The sequence below is a fragment of the Manacus candei genome, unplaced genomic scaffold (assembly GCF_025592945.1).
Source record: "Manacus candei isolate 608988 ecotype Guabito, Panama unplaced genomic scaffold, ASM2559294v1 h1tg000015l, whole genome shotgun sequence".
NCBI lineage: Eukaryota > Metazoa > Chordata > Aves > Passeriformes > Pipridae > Manacus > Manacus candei.
This window is the reverse complement of record NW_026138063.1, coordinates 10,279,323-10,292,529: the sequence shown is the minus strand read 5'-3', so window position 1 is coordinate 10,292,529 and position 13,207 is coordinate 10,279,323. Positions and strand designations below refer to the sequence as shown.

Below are 13,207 nucleotides of genomic sequence, written 5' to 3'. Positions count from 1 at the left end.
TTGGTCTTAGCTCCTACTTGTGTCAATCCCTTTTTAATTTGATTATTGTTCCCTCTTGTTTCCCTTCTTGTTATGTTTCTGTTATTGAAAAGGCTTGATCTTGTGTGTTCTGTGCATAAATACTGGCAATTCTTAGTCTAGACTAATGGAATTGCCCGAGAGTGGTGCTTTGCTAAGCTGGTAAATTAAGGTCAGTTCTCTTGCCTTTTTTTTTGTTGTTACCCTCGAAATGCCACAAGCAGCAGACTGTTGTAGTTTATGGTTCATTTTTGCTGGATGTGTTTGGTTTTGATGGAGACCTGAGGCCTTGCAGCAATGCTTAACTCTTCTTGGCACACAGGCAGTCTTTTTGCCTAATGTTTTATGGCAACTGGGAATCTGAGGTTGTAGTCTAATCCTTGTGGCAATAAAAGCAATACGTGACATTCAGAATGCCTCTGTTATCTTTTAAAGCAAACAATAAAGTCTCACAATCAAAATTTTACAAGTTCTTCTAAGTGGTGTTGGTGTTTCCAGTTACTTCCTTAGTCTTCCACTTCCTGTCTCCATCGTAATCAGATTTATTTCTTTAATACTGTTTTGTCTGCAAACGCACTTGCAGTTATATTTTTGGGAGATAAATAACTACATAAAAAGTAAGGAGGGAAAGGGTTGATAGGTGAATATATTGAGCCCTGCAGTCACACGAAAGACAAATTAGAATTTAGGAGAAAAGGAAATGTCTGTGTTTCTCTCATGGTGTTTCTAGCCCTGTTCTACTGTGTCTCTACCTGTGCTTGGAGGTAGCACATTTATATTGGTTAAGTACTCCCTGAAGTCAGTGATAAATGCATGGCCTAATGTGATCCAAGTTCTATGCTGATGCCAAAAGGGGAAGTTCAGTCTTCATCTCCTGCTGCACAGTCAACACCAGCAATCACAGTGCCTTCCAGCAAGCTGTTTGGTACTTATCTGGCTGAAAGCTCAGCCAATAACTACTTGGATCAAATCCTTGGACAGCTTGCTGTGTTTCCTTGTGTGCCTGAGTGCCAGCAAATGGAAAGGGTGGAAGGACTCTATGGGTGATGAGAATGAGGATCTGTTTTGGCAGATGTGTAAGCCTAGACTGACTTGCATCCATTGTGAAATCACACCTTAGCTCTATTTTGTAACCTTTTACCACTGACCTGCTGTACATTTGCTAATTATTTTCTGTAAAACAACATACTGGGCTTTGAGTCAGTGAGCCTAGGAATTTTTTCTTTTACAAGAGGGTTTGCAGAGTTGAATTTCGTTCAGTGAAACTTTACTGCTGACAGATTTGGATCTCATGCTTTCATTTGGCAAAATACATTATTTTATGTAAGTAATTTTAAACTGATGGTTTAGGTTTAGATTTAGAATGCAGTAGATGTAATTACTTTATTCAGTAGAAGAACCATCAGTAAAGAATTAGTTACAACAAACACTACAGATTGTGTAGCATGTGTTAAAAATAAATATAGCTACCAAAAAGCTATAATTCAATTCAAGGGTTCTTCTCTCTGATAACTAATCAGTCTTGGATCTCGTTTCCAGTGTTGGGAAAACAACTTGAATGAATTGCAGTTGTGTGTTTAGCTGAAGGCATGGGCTATGCAGGGTGCTTTCTTCTGCTGTCACTCCTCTGCAAAGTGGAGGGGTGGAAACCCATTCATGTTAAAAGTGTCTATGTGGTTAGATATGTCAGTGCATTAAAGTATTGCTTTAGTTCTCTGGATTACAGATATTTGGAGAAGATGCAAAGGATAAGACATTGTGGTCTTTTCCTTATAGGATTGTTTTGCCCAAGTCAGTACTTCTGTGTATGTGCAGAACAGGGTTTATTTTTCACTTTGAAATCCCCCAGGCTGTCCCAATAGTCCTTTATTTCAGCTTCCCTTACCATTCTACACTACAAACTGCTGCTTTCACTGACAAAGCTCAGAAGTCTCTCTAGAGTGAGACTTCATTTTGTTCTCTCCAAAATGAGGATATACCAAAAAACCCCAACTTGCTGTGCAACCCAGGTGTTGGCTGCTGGAACATATGATTTGTAACCACAGTGTGGTCTGTGCAGAGGGCAGCAGGATTAGGGAGCATCTATTCAGTTCCACCCACCACAGTGGGACATTGTTCAATGACCCATGTGAATTTTAGTCTCTTTATTCAGCTTATTGTTGAAACTTAGCTTTGAATGCAGGAACATGTTATTGTTGCCTTGGGCTTTTGGGTAGTGCTCCAGACTATTGAAAAGGTTTGAAACACTATTTTTCATGTAATTTCTGTGAAGTGAAAGCAAGTCATTTTGTACATCTGAAGCCTGGAATGGTACAACATTTGAAAGCATTTGCTAATTTGCAGTACCAAAACTCAAAATACTGAGTGCTGGAACTTTTAGGCAACCAAACTATTTTGGATTAATTATTTTTAATATTTTTCATCTTAATAAATTCAGATGCCTTGGTGACTTTGCAGGAGTATTGGAAATCAAGCCCAACATCTAGAAAAATGGAAATATGTGATTAATTACCACCTATGGAAAGATTAGTTTAGAAGATTTGCTTAGCATTATGAAGGAAATATATGGCACTGATAGCATGCAATGTGTTTTTCCAAAACAGCATTTACTACCTTTCAGGTTAACCATCCCTTTTTCTTTCTGTAATTCCCTGGGTTTTTTCCCCTAATGTTTTTTCAGCAACACTGTCTTTGATAAGACTGTTACTGTGATCAGTCCTGATTCCTAGAGTAATTTCATCTTGGCTGAAAAAAATCTACTTGAACAGAAAAATCTTGAAGAAAATGAAAAGTAGTATGTGGTTGTTAATTAAAGACATGTGGACAGTAGATATGCTCAGGAAATGAGCAATTAAAGTTATGTGGGCACCTCTGATGACAGACTATACTGTCTATGTGCTTGATTCAGCAGTGTTACATAAGATTTTAATTGAGTTTTCGCTGTACAGAACATCAGTGTGTCTTCCAGTTTACCTTCCTAATGCTGAATTCTAAATTCAGGTTGAATTTTAGTCAGAGATGCAAGCTGAATTTTCTAGGTTCTGGTCCATCCCTGTGACTCATCAGGACAATTCAAACCTTTACGTCCATGAGGTTTCTCTTACGTGAGCCAACAAGATAGGAGGAGATTGACATTCCCTGGAACCTGATTGTAGAGTGGGATGCTGTACATCTGAGTTGTTCAGATGTTTGAGGGCAGAGGAGTGCTGGTGTGAGCAGGTTTGGGGTTCTGCAATTGGGTGTTCTGAAGGGGGTTGTGCTCTACCAGGTTGGGGTTCCTCCCTGTGTTCATGTCACATGTCTCGTTCCCAGCAATATGTTGTTCTCAGTTCTGTCCCTTCTGCCCCAATTTTTTTTTCCTCATCTCCTTCATCCCAGTTTCCATGTCTTAACCTTTTCTCCTTTCCTCGTTAATCTTGCCCTGTCTCAAGTGCCTCTCTCATTGCCAACTCCATTCTTCTCATCCAAGTTGTTAGGACAATAAAAAGAGGAATAACTGGTATCCTGACATTTGGTACAAAATTCCTTTTAAATCCGAGGAGAACATTAATTTTAGGGTGCTGATGAGACAAGTAGCAATTTAAACTTGCTTAATTCATTCTTGCCATTATTTATGGTCATACTTATTACCATTATTTATGGTCATATATATTACCCCTTAGTTCAGTCATAGACCAAGGCTTTTACTGGTCTTTGAGCTGGTGTCATTCACTCTGTTCTCTGGGAGTAAGAGAGTCACTGAGCACAATAGTACCAGGACAATTGGGAGCTTGTCATTACATTGCTCCAAGCTCAGCTGTGGAATAAATGTTTTTGTAGAAGGCCACGACTGAATGTGGTCAGGAGCCATAAAATATCTGCTATTTCCTTTCATTCTGCTACCTTGCAAAGGAGGGGGGGAGATTTGTGCTTAGCAAGGTAAAAAAATTATCTTTGGAACCCATCTGTGCTAAAACAGCAGGCTGATCCTTTGAGCTGTAAACTTGCTGCAAATATTTAAGTATTATGTGTTGCATGGCTCTGCTCTGCTGTATGCAAATCACATGCCATCATTCAGGGATGCCTGTGTGTCAGAAGATGGTTATAATTACCATTAAAAGTTATAGTGTGGAAAGTCCAGGGAGCTTCGCTGGGGGTGCCTTTCAGTGGCATTCCGGTCAGAACTGGCTTTTCATTCTGAGCATGGTGAAGGAAATCTCGCACACACATTGCTAGTGCACATGATTTGACTGAATTATGTAACTGAGTAATGCAGATGTAATATTCTAAACATCTGCCATCTCTGCTTTCACAGATATGGTAAAATGAGAAGTGCATCTGTTGAGTTCTTTCTGTCAATGTTACTGCAGTGTAGTTTCTGTTCACAGCCCCTGTAGTGTGTTTTAGAGGTTAAGAAATAAATCTGCAGAAGCTCCATTTCAATAATATGTTATCAGTTTGAAATGAGACTATTTAAATAGCTTTTCACATTTAAATAAAATATTATTTTGTTCATACTCCTTTTATTTAAAACACAGTTTTTCCTCTTTGGATAGGTAAAACAAAAGGCAATTGCTGCTAGTGCTGCCAGATTTGCAGTATATAAATGGGAAAAACACTTTCACAGTCTTAATCCCCACAATTATTATTTCTATCTAATTAGATTTGCAGACAGAAATGTGATTTTTTTTTTTTATTTTATTTTTTAAAACTGACTGAATCCTTCCCATATGATGCAGTTCTTTTCAATTCTTGACCATGCTGAATATGTGATAAACAGAAATACAAGGGGTTTTTACAGACATGCATTTGCAAACTGTATGAGTGGATTTTGGGATAACTTGAATGAGGTGGTGTCCAGTCTGTTTTTTGGAAGGGGTTTCCTCTTCTAAATTACAGCTGCAGCACGACCCTGGGGCTTTCTCAATACAGTGATGAGAAATGTATCTGGTATGTGACAGTTGTTAGGGATTGCAAAAGCAAACAAACAAACAAAAAGACCTGAGTAGAATCCTGAGAGTTTCTGTTCTCCAGACCAGGCTGGCCTGGCGGCCACTGCACTCTTGGAGAAACTGTTTGTACTTCTGTTTTCCTCACCTGGAGATATTCCAGTCTGCTGAACACTGGTGTCTGGTTTTTAATCACATTAGAAGAAAGTGTGTTCATACGTACATTATGCTTTTTAGACTTGCCTGTTCTTTTTCCATTCTCTGTTTTGGACCATAAAGAAATCCTCCTATCACTGCATTTCCCATGTCTTTGCATCCCGCTTTCTCCACTCGGTGTGGTACATCTGCATCCTCACTGTGTGCAGGGCAAGACATCCTTATGTCAGAGGCATTTATAGAGAAACTTGTTCAGTGGATTGTTTTACTTCTCAGGCAAAATCATATCATTTTAAAGCCAGAAAACACAGTTTGTGGCCCATGAAGAGAGGAGGAAAAGAGAAATTTCAGGCCATCCATTTTATGTGGGGGACTTTTGTTTGTTTGTCCAGTTTTATATTGCACATAGACTGAATTTGTTGAAAGATTTTTTTCATATGTCTTTTTATATATTTCCATGCCGGAGGATTTGAAGCTCCGTGACTTCAGGAATGACAGTAGAGAAGGAACAGAGGATGTCAACAGCTGTAAAGCTGGTGACATCTTCTTTGATAAGCAAAAACAGTTTGTGGTGTTCTGGAGATCTTTATTCAGAGAACTTAATCAGCCTACCTGTGACAGGTAAATCTTCTGTAATGAGAAAGAAGATTAATGAACAAGAGTTTAAGGTGTGTGTGTATTGATTGTAAATGTAACTTTAATTCTGCTTCACACCTGTAGCCTCAGTATAACTACACTGTAACAAACTCTATTTCACTCCAGCTGTCCAAGAGTTTTCTTTATATTACTTGCTATGTGACAACTTTTCCATGCAGCTCTTGTGACAGAAGAGTCGTTCTTGCTTTATTGTTGGTGTTAATTTTTTCAGGGGATGTCAAACTCCACTGGCAAATTTTCATTTCCGAGGTTTTAGTCACTTTGTAGCATCTTGTCTTATGATCCTTCCCCCCCGCTGTCTTCCTCTCCACCAATGAAATGCAGTGCTCTCCTTCTTTTATGTAGTGTTTCTTGGCACAGTTGCAACAGTGGTTTCTTCTTTAGCTGTAGGTGCGGTTTCATAGAGATGAGAGATTCTTATTTGTAAAGAATGTTAAATATTATCAGGTGAAATATAAACTAAAATGTTTTTATTTTTAGATATGTTTTATGGTGAGACTTTTCACAAGTTTCTCATTCTTACTTTATAGTAGCCTGAAGAGTTTTATTTTAATTTTGTTAGAAGTAGAGATGCATTTCTGTACTTCTAGTGATCTTGGGATGGATTTTCTTCATCATATTGTACTTGCAGTAATGAGATCAATATTACTTTCAGGGCAAGTGAAATATTCAGTACTGCCACTATTGTTAATGCTTTATCATAATTTTCCTTTTGTATAACTTCAAATATCCTGCTTGACTCACATTTTCCTACCCTTAGTGCTTTCATTTTGCTGATCACTTCCATATTTATACTGAAGCTAAATTAATCTTTTAATGCTGTGCCATTTTTATAACGACTTTCAAAAGTTGCATATCAGGACCAATTATTTTCAGTGTATAACCAACCCTTCCATTTTGCAGTGTGATTCATTGGCTTATTTGCAATTCAATGAATATCAAATCTGTAATTTCAGGACCCTTAAGTTTTCCAGTACTTTCGCTGCATCAAAGCCCTTCTCTCTTATCTCCCCCACGCCTTGTGCAGATTTCTGAAAGTTGTTAAAGTTCAATTATTTCCATTAAGTCTATTGGTTAAAATCCAAGGAGTGATTGTTGCAGTGGGACTATTTTCTGTTTGGGCTTGGATTTCTTAGGGATTTTTTTTTTGCAATGCTCTAACTACTAGTTTACCTCTTATTCACCCAAGTTGAAGGTTGTTATCCCTCTTTGTATTCAAGCTTGTTATTCTAGTGAGGTTTTGGGAAAGATAAATGGTTTGAATAAATATCAAATGTATACCTTTAACAATACTATAATTTTTAATAGGAAAAAATAATAGATGGATCCAGAGGTTTGCACATGAACTTAGAATCTGGCAATAGTTTTAGCTCCATTTTCAGAGCTTTTTTCATGTCTTTTACTTTAAAAAAAAATATTTTTTTTGAGAGCTGATTTTTTTTAGTTGGGTAATTCCTTTTGTACCTGAAGGAACTTTATCTAGGGGGCTGGGGAGGGACGAGTTCATTTACTGCACACTTCCCTCGCTGCTAACTTTGTGAAGCAGCCTTGGAAAATGAAACCCTGCTCTGCTGGAACACAGTCAAGTATTTCATGAGCAGCGGGCAGTGTCGTGTTGCGGAGGAGCAGCCGAACGCTCCCAGACATCTCGAGCGTCGTGCTCGTGTCTCTGTCGTAGTGTGGGTGAGGCAGCTTCTCTGTAACTTGGAGATTTTTCCAGTTGAAATTCTTACACGTTTGCAAATGAAGACTTCTAAAATTAAGGTTTTGTACACACGTAGAGCTCTAAAAATACAAGCAGTTGAAAATAGTCATTGTGAAACGGAATAATGGAGAACTCTGGAAGTGGAATTCTCGTTGTTGTTATGCAGTGTGGGCAGTTGCCACGCAGCTTTTCTTCTGTGGCTCAGTGTTTGTCAGGAATTCTCCTGGCAAGGCAAAAAGCTTTCATTCTCTTCAATTTGAGCTGGTATAGATGAGAGTTGTCACATGCAGAAAACTAATGTTTCTCTGAAGGAGCTGGAGGGATAGAGCCAATCAGCCAAAAACTTTCAAAGTGACTACTGCATTTCAAGATTAATTTTCATCACGACCTTTAAAGAGCAATGTTTAGTGTTAAACCTCAACTTAAACCTTTTCCTGAACAGGAATCACTTTGGTTTGAATTTGAAAAAAAAATTATTTTCATCTTTGGTCAGATCAGTTTGGATTTTGTTTTATGTGTTTGCTTCCAGCATTCATAATGTTTATTTTTTTGTTAAAAGATGTGTATACAATTCACTTAAATACTAATTTGAGAATATAACAACCATTTTGATAGCCTTGCCAGTAGTTTTTAGCAAGCTTAATTTTTAAGAAAGTGAAGATGTATGAGATGGTGACCACCAGTTCTGTAGCCCTTGATCCCTGGTAATGTCTGCATGGTGTGTTTTTGACTGAAGGTGACTTTTATGGTTTCCAGATTCAAAATTTATTTCGTATTTTGACCATATGTTTTGGCAATTACTGTCATTTATCTCCTCATTTGGCTGTTCTCTCTGTTTGATATGGGATATTTTCCATACATATCCTATACTGTTGTTTTATTTCTTGACACTAAAATGGCTTGTACTGCACAGATGACTTGGTAAGACTCCAGCTCTTTTTCTAGAATTCTGGCAATAATTGTCCTATTGAAATTGAAACTCTTCTTGTGTAAAGTGTAACAGGCTTTTTTTGTTAGGGATGATGTCAGCATGAGAGATGGCCTCAAGGAGCCATTAAAAGAACATAGGACTTTTGACTGTTGGACTTTATTGACTTTTCCCCTCAGTAAAATACAGTTCTGTGGAAGACAGATCAGTGTCTGCAGTGATATGAGGCTTATTTGATGACTTTACTGTGCATTCTGATGAAGCTGTGTCTGAGTGCCATAAATATGGAGCCACTCTATTAAGAGTGTCAGAGAAATGCAGTAATAATAGGCATAAAATTTTATAGAAATGCTTACCTTTCTCTGAGAGTAATTGGCCTTTTTACATGAAATTACTCACTTTGCTTTCTAGGGCCTTTGAATTTTCAGTTCTGGTTTGTGCTGGTTTGTTTCTAACTCTCCCCTTAAGATATTTCTGAAATGTATTCGCAGCTAACATTATTTTTTTATTGTCTGTCCATGTATTACTGACCTTAATGTATCATTCTATTTAAACTGCTTGTGGGAAAAAAGGGAGTAAGGTAATGCATTTCAAACTGATTGGTGAAATGTATAGGGGGAATATGCAAAACTAACATGATAATTGGTAAATAGCAGCTGTTATATTAGCTGACGTATTTACATGTGAAAATACTTGCAGGTGGAGAATTTTATGTCCAATATTAAGATTAAATGAAATAAAATAAATAGATGAATGGTGAAAATACAAAGTCTTTGGTGGTTGTGGTTTACATTTCCAGCCCTCCTGACCAACGTACTCCTCCTGCCTTTATTCCATGCCACATCTCCATCCCCAGGTTACAGTTTAGTCTCAGAGCCATTGGAATTGCTGAATATACAAGGTATTTCACTGATGGAGATGAAAGACAGAGCAGAGCATAAAGCAAAGTGACAGTACCATACAATCTTCCTCACTCATGGTCTCTTCAGGTGTAGCTCTGATAGCTGTGAACAGATTGTTGAGGGTGGCCTGACAATGTAGTCAGTTGGTCTCATTCCTGCTCTCCTAGCACATTTTTACTCCCTCAGTTGTCCTGACACCACTAACTGTAGTTGGTGTATTTGGGGTACCTTAGCTGGTTGTGGGAGGACCAGCTTGGGAAGCATAAATGCATTTAAAGGGTGCTATGCTGCCTTACAGGGGGTTTCTAGCCTGGCTCAGTCCCTACCTAAGAGGTACTTGGTGCTCACCTGTCAGGAGTGTCATTGCCTATGACTGTTCACCCTCTGCATTAGATTTTATATTAACCTGTGGTTTGCCTTTATCCTCATTATCTGACCCTTATTTCCCCTTCCTTTTATGAATAACTGAAAGTTGACTATGGAATTTAAACTGTGGTATCAAGCGCAGTATGTGAGAGTCTTTTAATGAAATGGAGGAATTAGTATTTATCATCTCTTTGTTTACTTGTCTTTTTTTGTGAGGAGTTTTATGTGCAAGAGTCTTTTTTATTTTACAAAACTGCTTCTGTGCAGTGTCTTATGTGCTTATTGCATGCTCCATGTTTTCCATGTAAAATTGGAAGAGTGGGAGAAATGAAGGAGATGATAATATGTGTGAAGATGTTGAAGCCCTTTGAGTGCTTACTGACCAGTCTCTGGACCATGAAAAAAATGTGCTACTTTTAACTTGTGGCAGTAAGGAAATTAAAAGGTGCCTCATAAAACATGGAGCTTTCCCTCCTCTGGTAGAGAGCAGTCGTCTCCCCATTACAGCACTAGCTCAACCCTTGCTCTGGAGAGGGCAGCTTGTGCTGTCTCCTGCACTGAAGTGTATTTTTGAATACAACTTAGTATGATATGAGGACAAGTATAGTGACATTAGCAAACTTTTTAATTGAAAACAAGATAAAAATTATGTATTAAGTGACTTGACTTCCAAATTCAGCATTCCAACTCAAGCCTGCAAAAGAATGTCTTCAACTGATCTTTAATGAAGCCTGAGTATAGTTTCAGGAGACACTGTCCCAGCAGGTTGTAGAAGTTGCAGCACTTTACCACATCCATTCCTGTTCCAGTGCAGCAGCTCATCTCTCCTCTGCACTGTAAACCAGATCACTAAGAACAAGTAGCTGTAAGTTATGAACTGACAGCCAGGTTAGTTCTGCCCCTGTGAACATGAGAAGTTATACTTGAGTCTGGAGTTGTCAGTTTTCTTGGAGTATTCATGGGAAAGTGAAGGGATGTAAAAGAAAATGAGGAATTGTTTCCAGATTGGGAAAGAGAGTCCATACAAGGGAGGTATGTTGATGTTTTTGATGGGAGTATTCCCTATACTGGTATTCGTTCTCCAGGAGCCTGAGCATGGAAACTGAGAAAAACAGATGTCTTAGATAAAAACAGATGAAGAAATACAGGAGAGGTGAATTTCATTTTGTGTGTCCTGGGATTGAGGACCTGAATCAAAGCAGCAAATCTGAACCATGTTATGATTCTAAGTGATGGTGTTGCAGTGAGACATTTACAAGATGAGCTTAATCTCCTTTGGTTTAGCCAAGATAGTTCCTTTAATGCTAAAAGAAAATGGAATGCTTAAGTAATGAAGACTTTGATCTGATTCAATTCAAAGTAATGTCTGCTTATGAAATCCTGATGAAAGATCTTCTTTCAAAAGTTTTCTTCTCCTCTGTCTTTTACTCAACCTTTTTGTAAAGGCAAAACTTCAACTTGTTTGTCATTGTGCAGATAACGGCTTCTCTAAGGAAATTGCTGCCAAAGGAAGTAACTGCCCTCAAATATCCACTAGAGACAGTTCATGTAAGTCCTCCCCAGATTAGCTTCAGGCAAAATTTGCAAGAGTAGTTTAAACAACTTCAGAAATCATGTGAGCTAACTTGACGGTTTTTCTGCCTGATGGGAATTGGGAAATGCTCACACAAGCGTTGCAGAATCAGTGGCTCACAGCAAAGGGCTGGTGAGGAGGATCCAATAGAGGGGATAATTTTAAACCAGTGCAGTTGGATCCCAGAGGGTGGGGTCTCCAAGGCTTTCAGATACCATTTTAAACTGTCTTTGTTACACTAGAATAAAAGGCTAGACTTGCAGGTTTCATGCTATGATTTGATTTTTTGGTTTTATTTGTTAGTTTTAAATCACCAAAGGAGTATTGCTTCCTTTAAAGCAGTTTTATCAATGAAGGGGTGTGTGCTGCCTTACCAGCTTTCTAGGTGTAGTCCAGAGGCTGTTTTCCTTGAAGATAAATACTATGTGTATTTAAGTTTTGCACAAAAAACTCCAGGAACCTGCAATCCAGGCCAGTAGGAACTGAGCTTCCCCAGTTTAACTGGACTTGGTAAGCTGAGACTCTGCTTTGTTTCCTCAGTGTTGGATCTTTTGCAACGTTTGTTCTCCAACTTTCATTTCGTTTAGTTTGTTTGGCTTTAAGTTTTAGGGCTGTTTGAAAGAGAATCATGATTCTGCTGTAGGCTGGGTGCCAGGTTTGGTGAGGAAAAGGGAATGAAATTGCTAGAAGAGAGCAGAGCATATGTAAAAACTTCTTTAACCGCAAACCCCATGTGAAGGGGCTCGAATTAGTTCCTGTTTTCAAACAAATTTCCACTTTGCATCATCTCTGCTGTAGCAGTACATGAGTTGCAGTTTGTATTCTGTGTGTAATCTGTCCCATTGTTTACTGACAGGTCATAAGGCCCAGCTGGCAGGTCATATGACTTCCTTCTGCCTCCTTTTTAAAGCTTCTGAATTCCTTTCCATGCTCATCTGCAAAGTGGTTTCATCTCGTTCCTGAAGTGTTTACTCCACTCCACCATGTGCCATCCTTTAAATACCATGCTGTGCACACAGGGACATACCATGTGCACAGGTATGTGTCCATAATGAGCAAAACCTGGGAATAAATCCCTGATCGTAACCCTGTATTTGCTACTCTGAAAAGACATATTTATTAGAAGTGTGTGTGAGTTAAGGAACCAAAAAAGGTGCAGTTTCATGGTTGTTATTGACCCTTGTCCAAATCCCAACTGTTGCCAAAAGTCATGGTCTCGTTCTTCCCCACTCATCTTCATCCTCTCCCTTGTATTGATGTTAGAGATTACACAATTGCAGCATGAACTGGATCACACCTCAGAAGGGCTGAAAACTATTTGTGGCCTTGTTTTTTTTTCAGGATTTGTTCTCAGTAATGAGACACAACTGGCTGTGTTGGCACAAGGGAGAGGATGGTAACACATGGCCAGTAAGGAATTGCTCCATGGCTTAGAGTGGCTGACTGTGAAGCCAGGGTCTGCACTGAATAATGAATAAATAATACTTGACATAACAATTTGATCCATTTAGGCTACAGATTTTTCTGCTCTAGAGCCAACTAGAGGAAAAGCAACTGGAATTGATGGAATATGAAATGTTCTCAGTTCTTTGCACAAACTGGAGCTTGTCACTCCTTCCTGCTCTCCAGTGACCACACAAGAACAACTCTATGATGGTGTTCTATATTTCCATTGTTGTTTTTTGGTCCATGCAAAAGGAAAATTATTTCACAGAGGAAGTGGCATTGTATTCCATGTCGTTACTCTCATTAGGATGTTTATCCTCTTCTTGCAGTCCTCGGATGATCTGCTCCACTGAGACATTGTGCTTTCCTTGAGATCATGCTTTCTTGTCAGTGGCCATACAGCAGCTGACGTAAGTGCAGGACTGTAAAATATGTGCTTGTGTTCAGTCAGTGTTTTTTGTGGTGACACCTGTGCAGTTTTCCTTCATGTGTAAAAGAGAAAGCTAAACTACAGCAAATATGCATTAA

At 38.7% G+C, this 13,207-nt stretch overlaps 1 protein-coding gene across 12 annotated transcripts in view; it reads left to right on the top strand.

Annotated features, from left to right (window-relative positions):
- LRCH3 (leucine rich repeats and calponin homology domain containing 3) overlaps nt 1–13,207 on the top strand; it is a 63,253-nt gene that overhangs the window by 4,685 nt on the left and 45,361 nt on the right. The gene's annotated exons all lie outside the window — the stretch shown is intronic.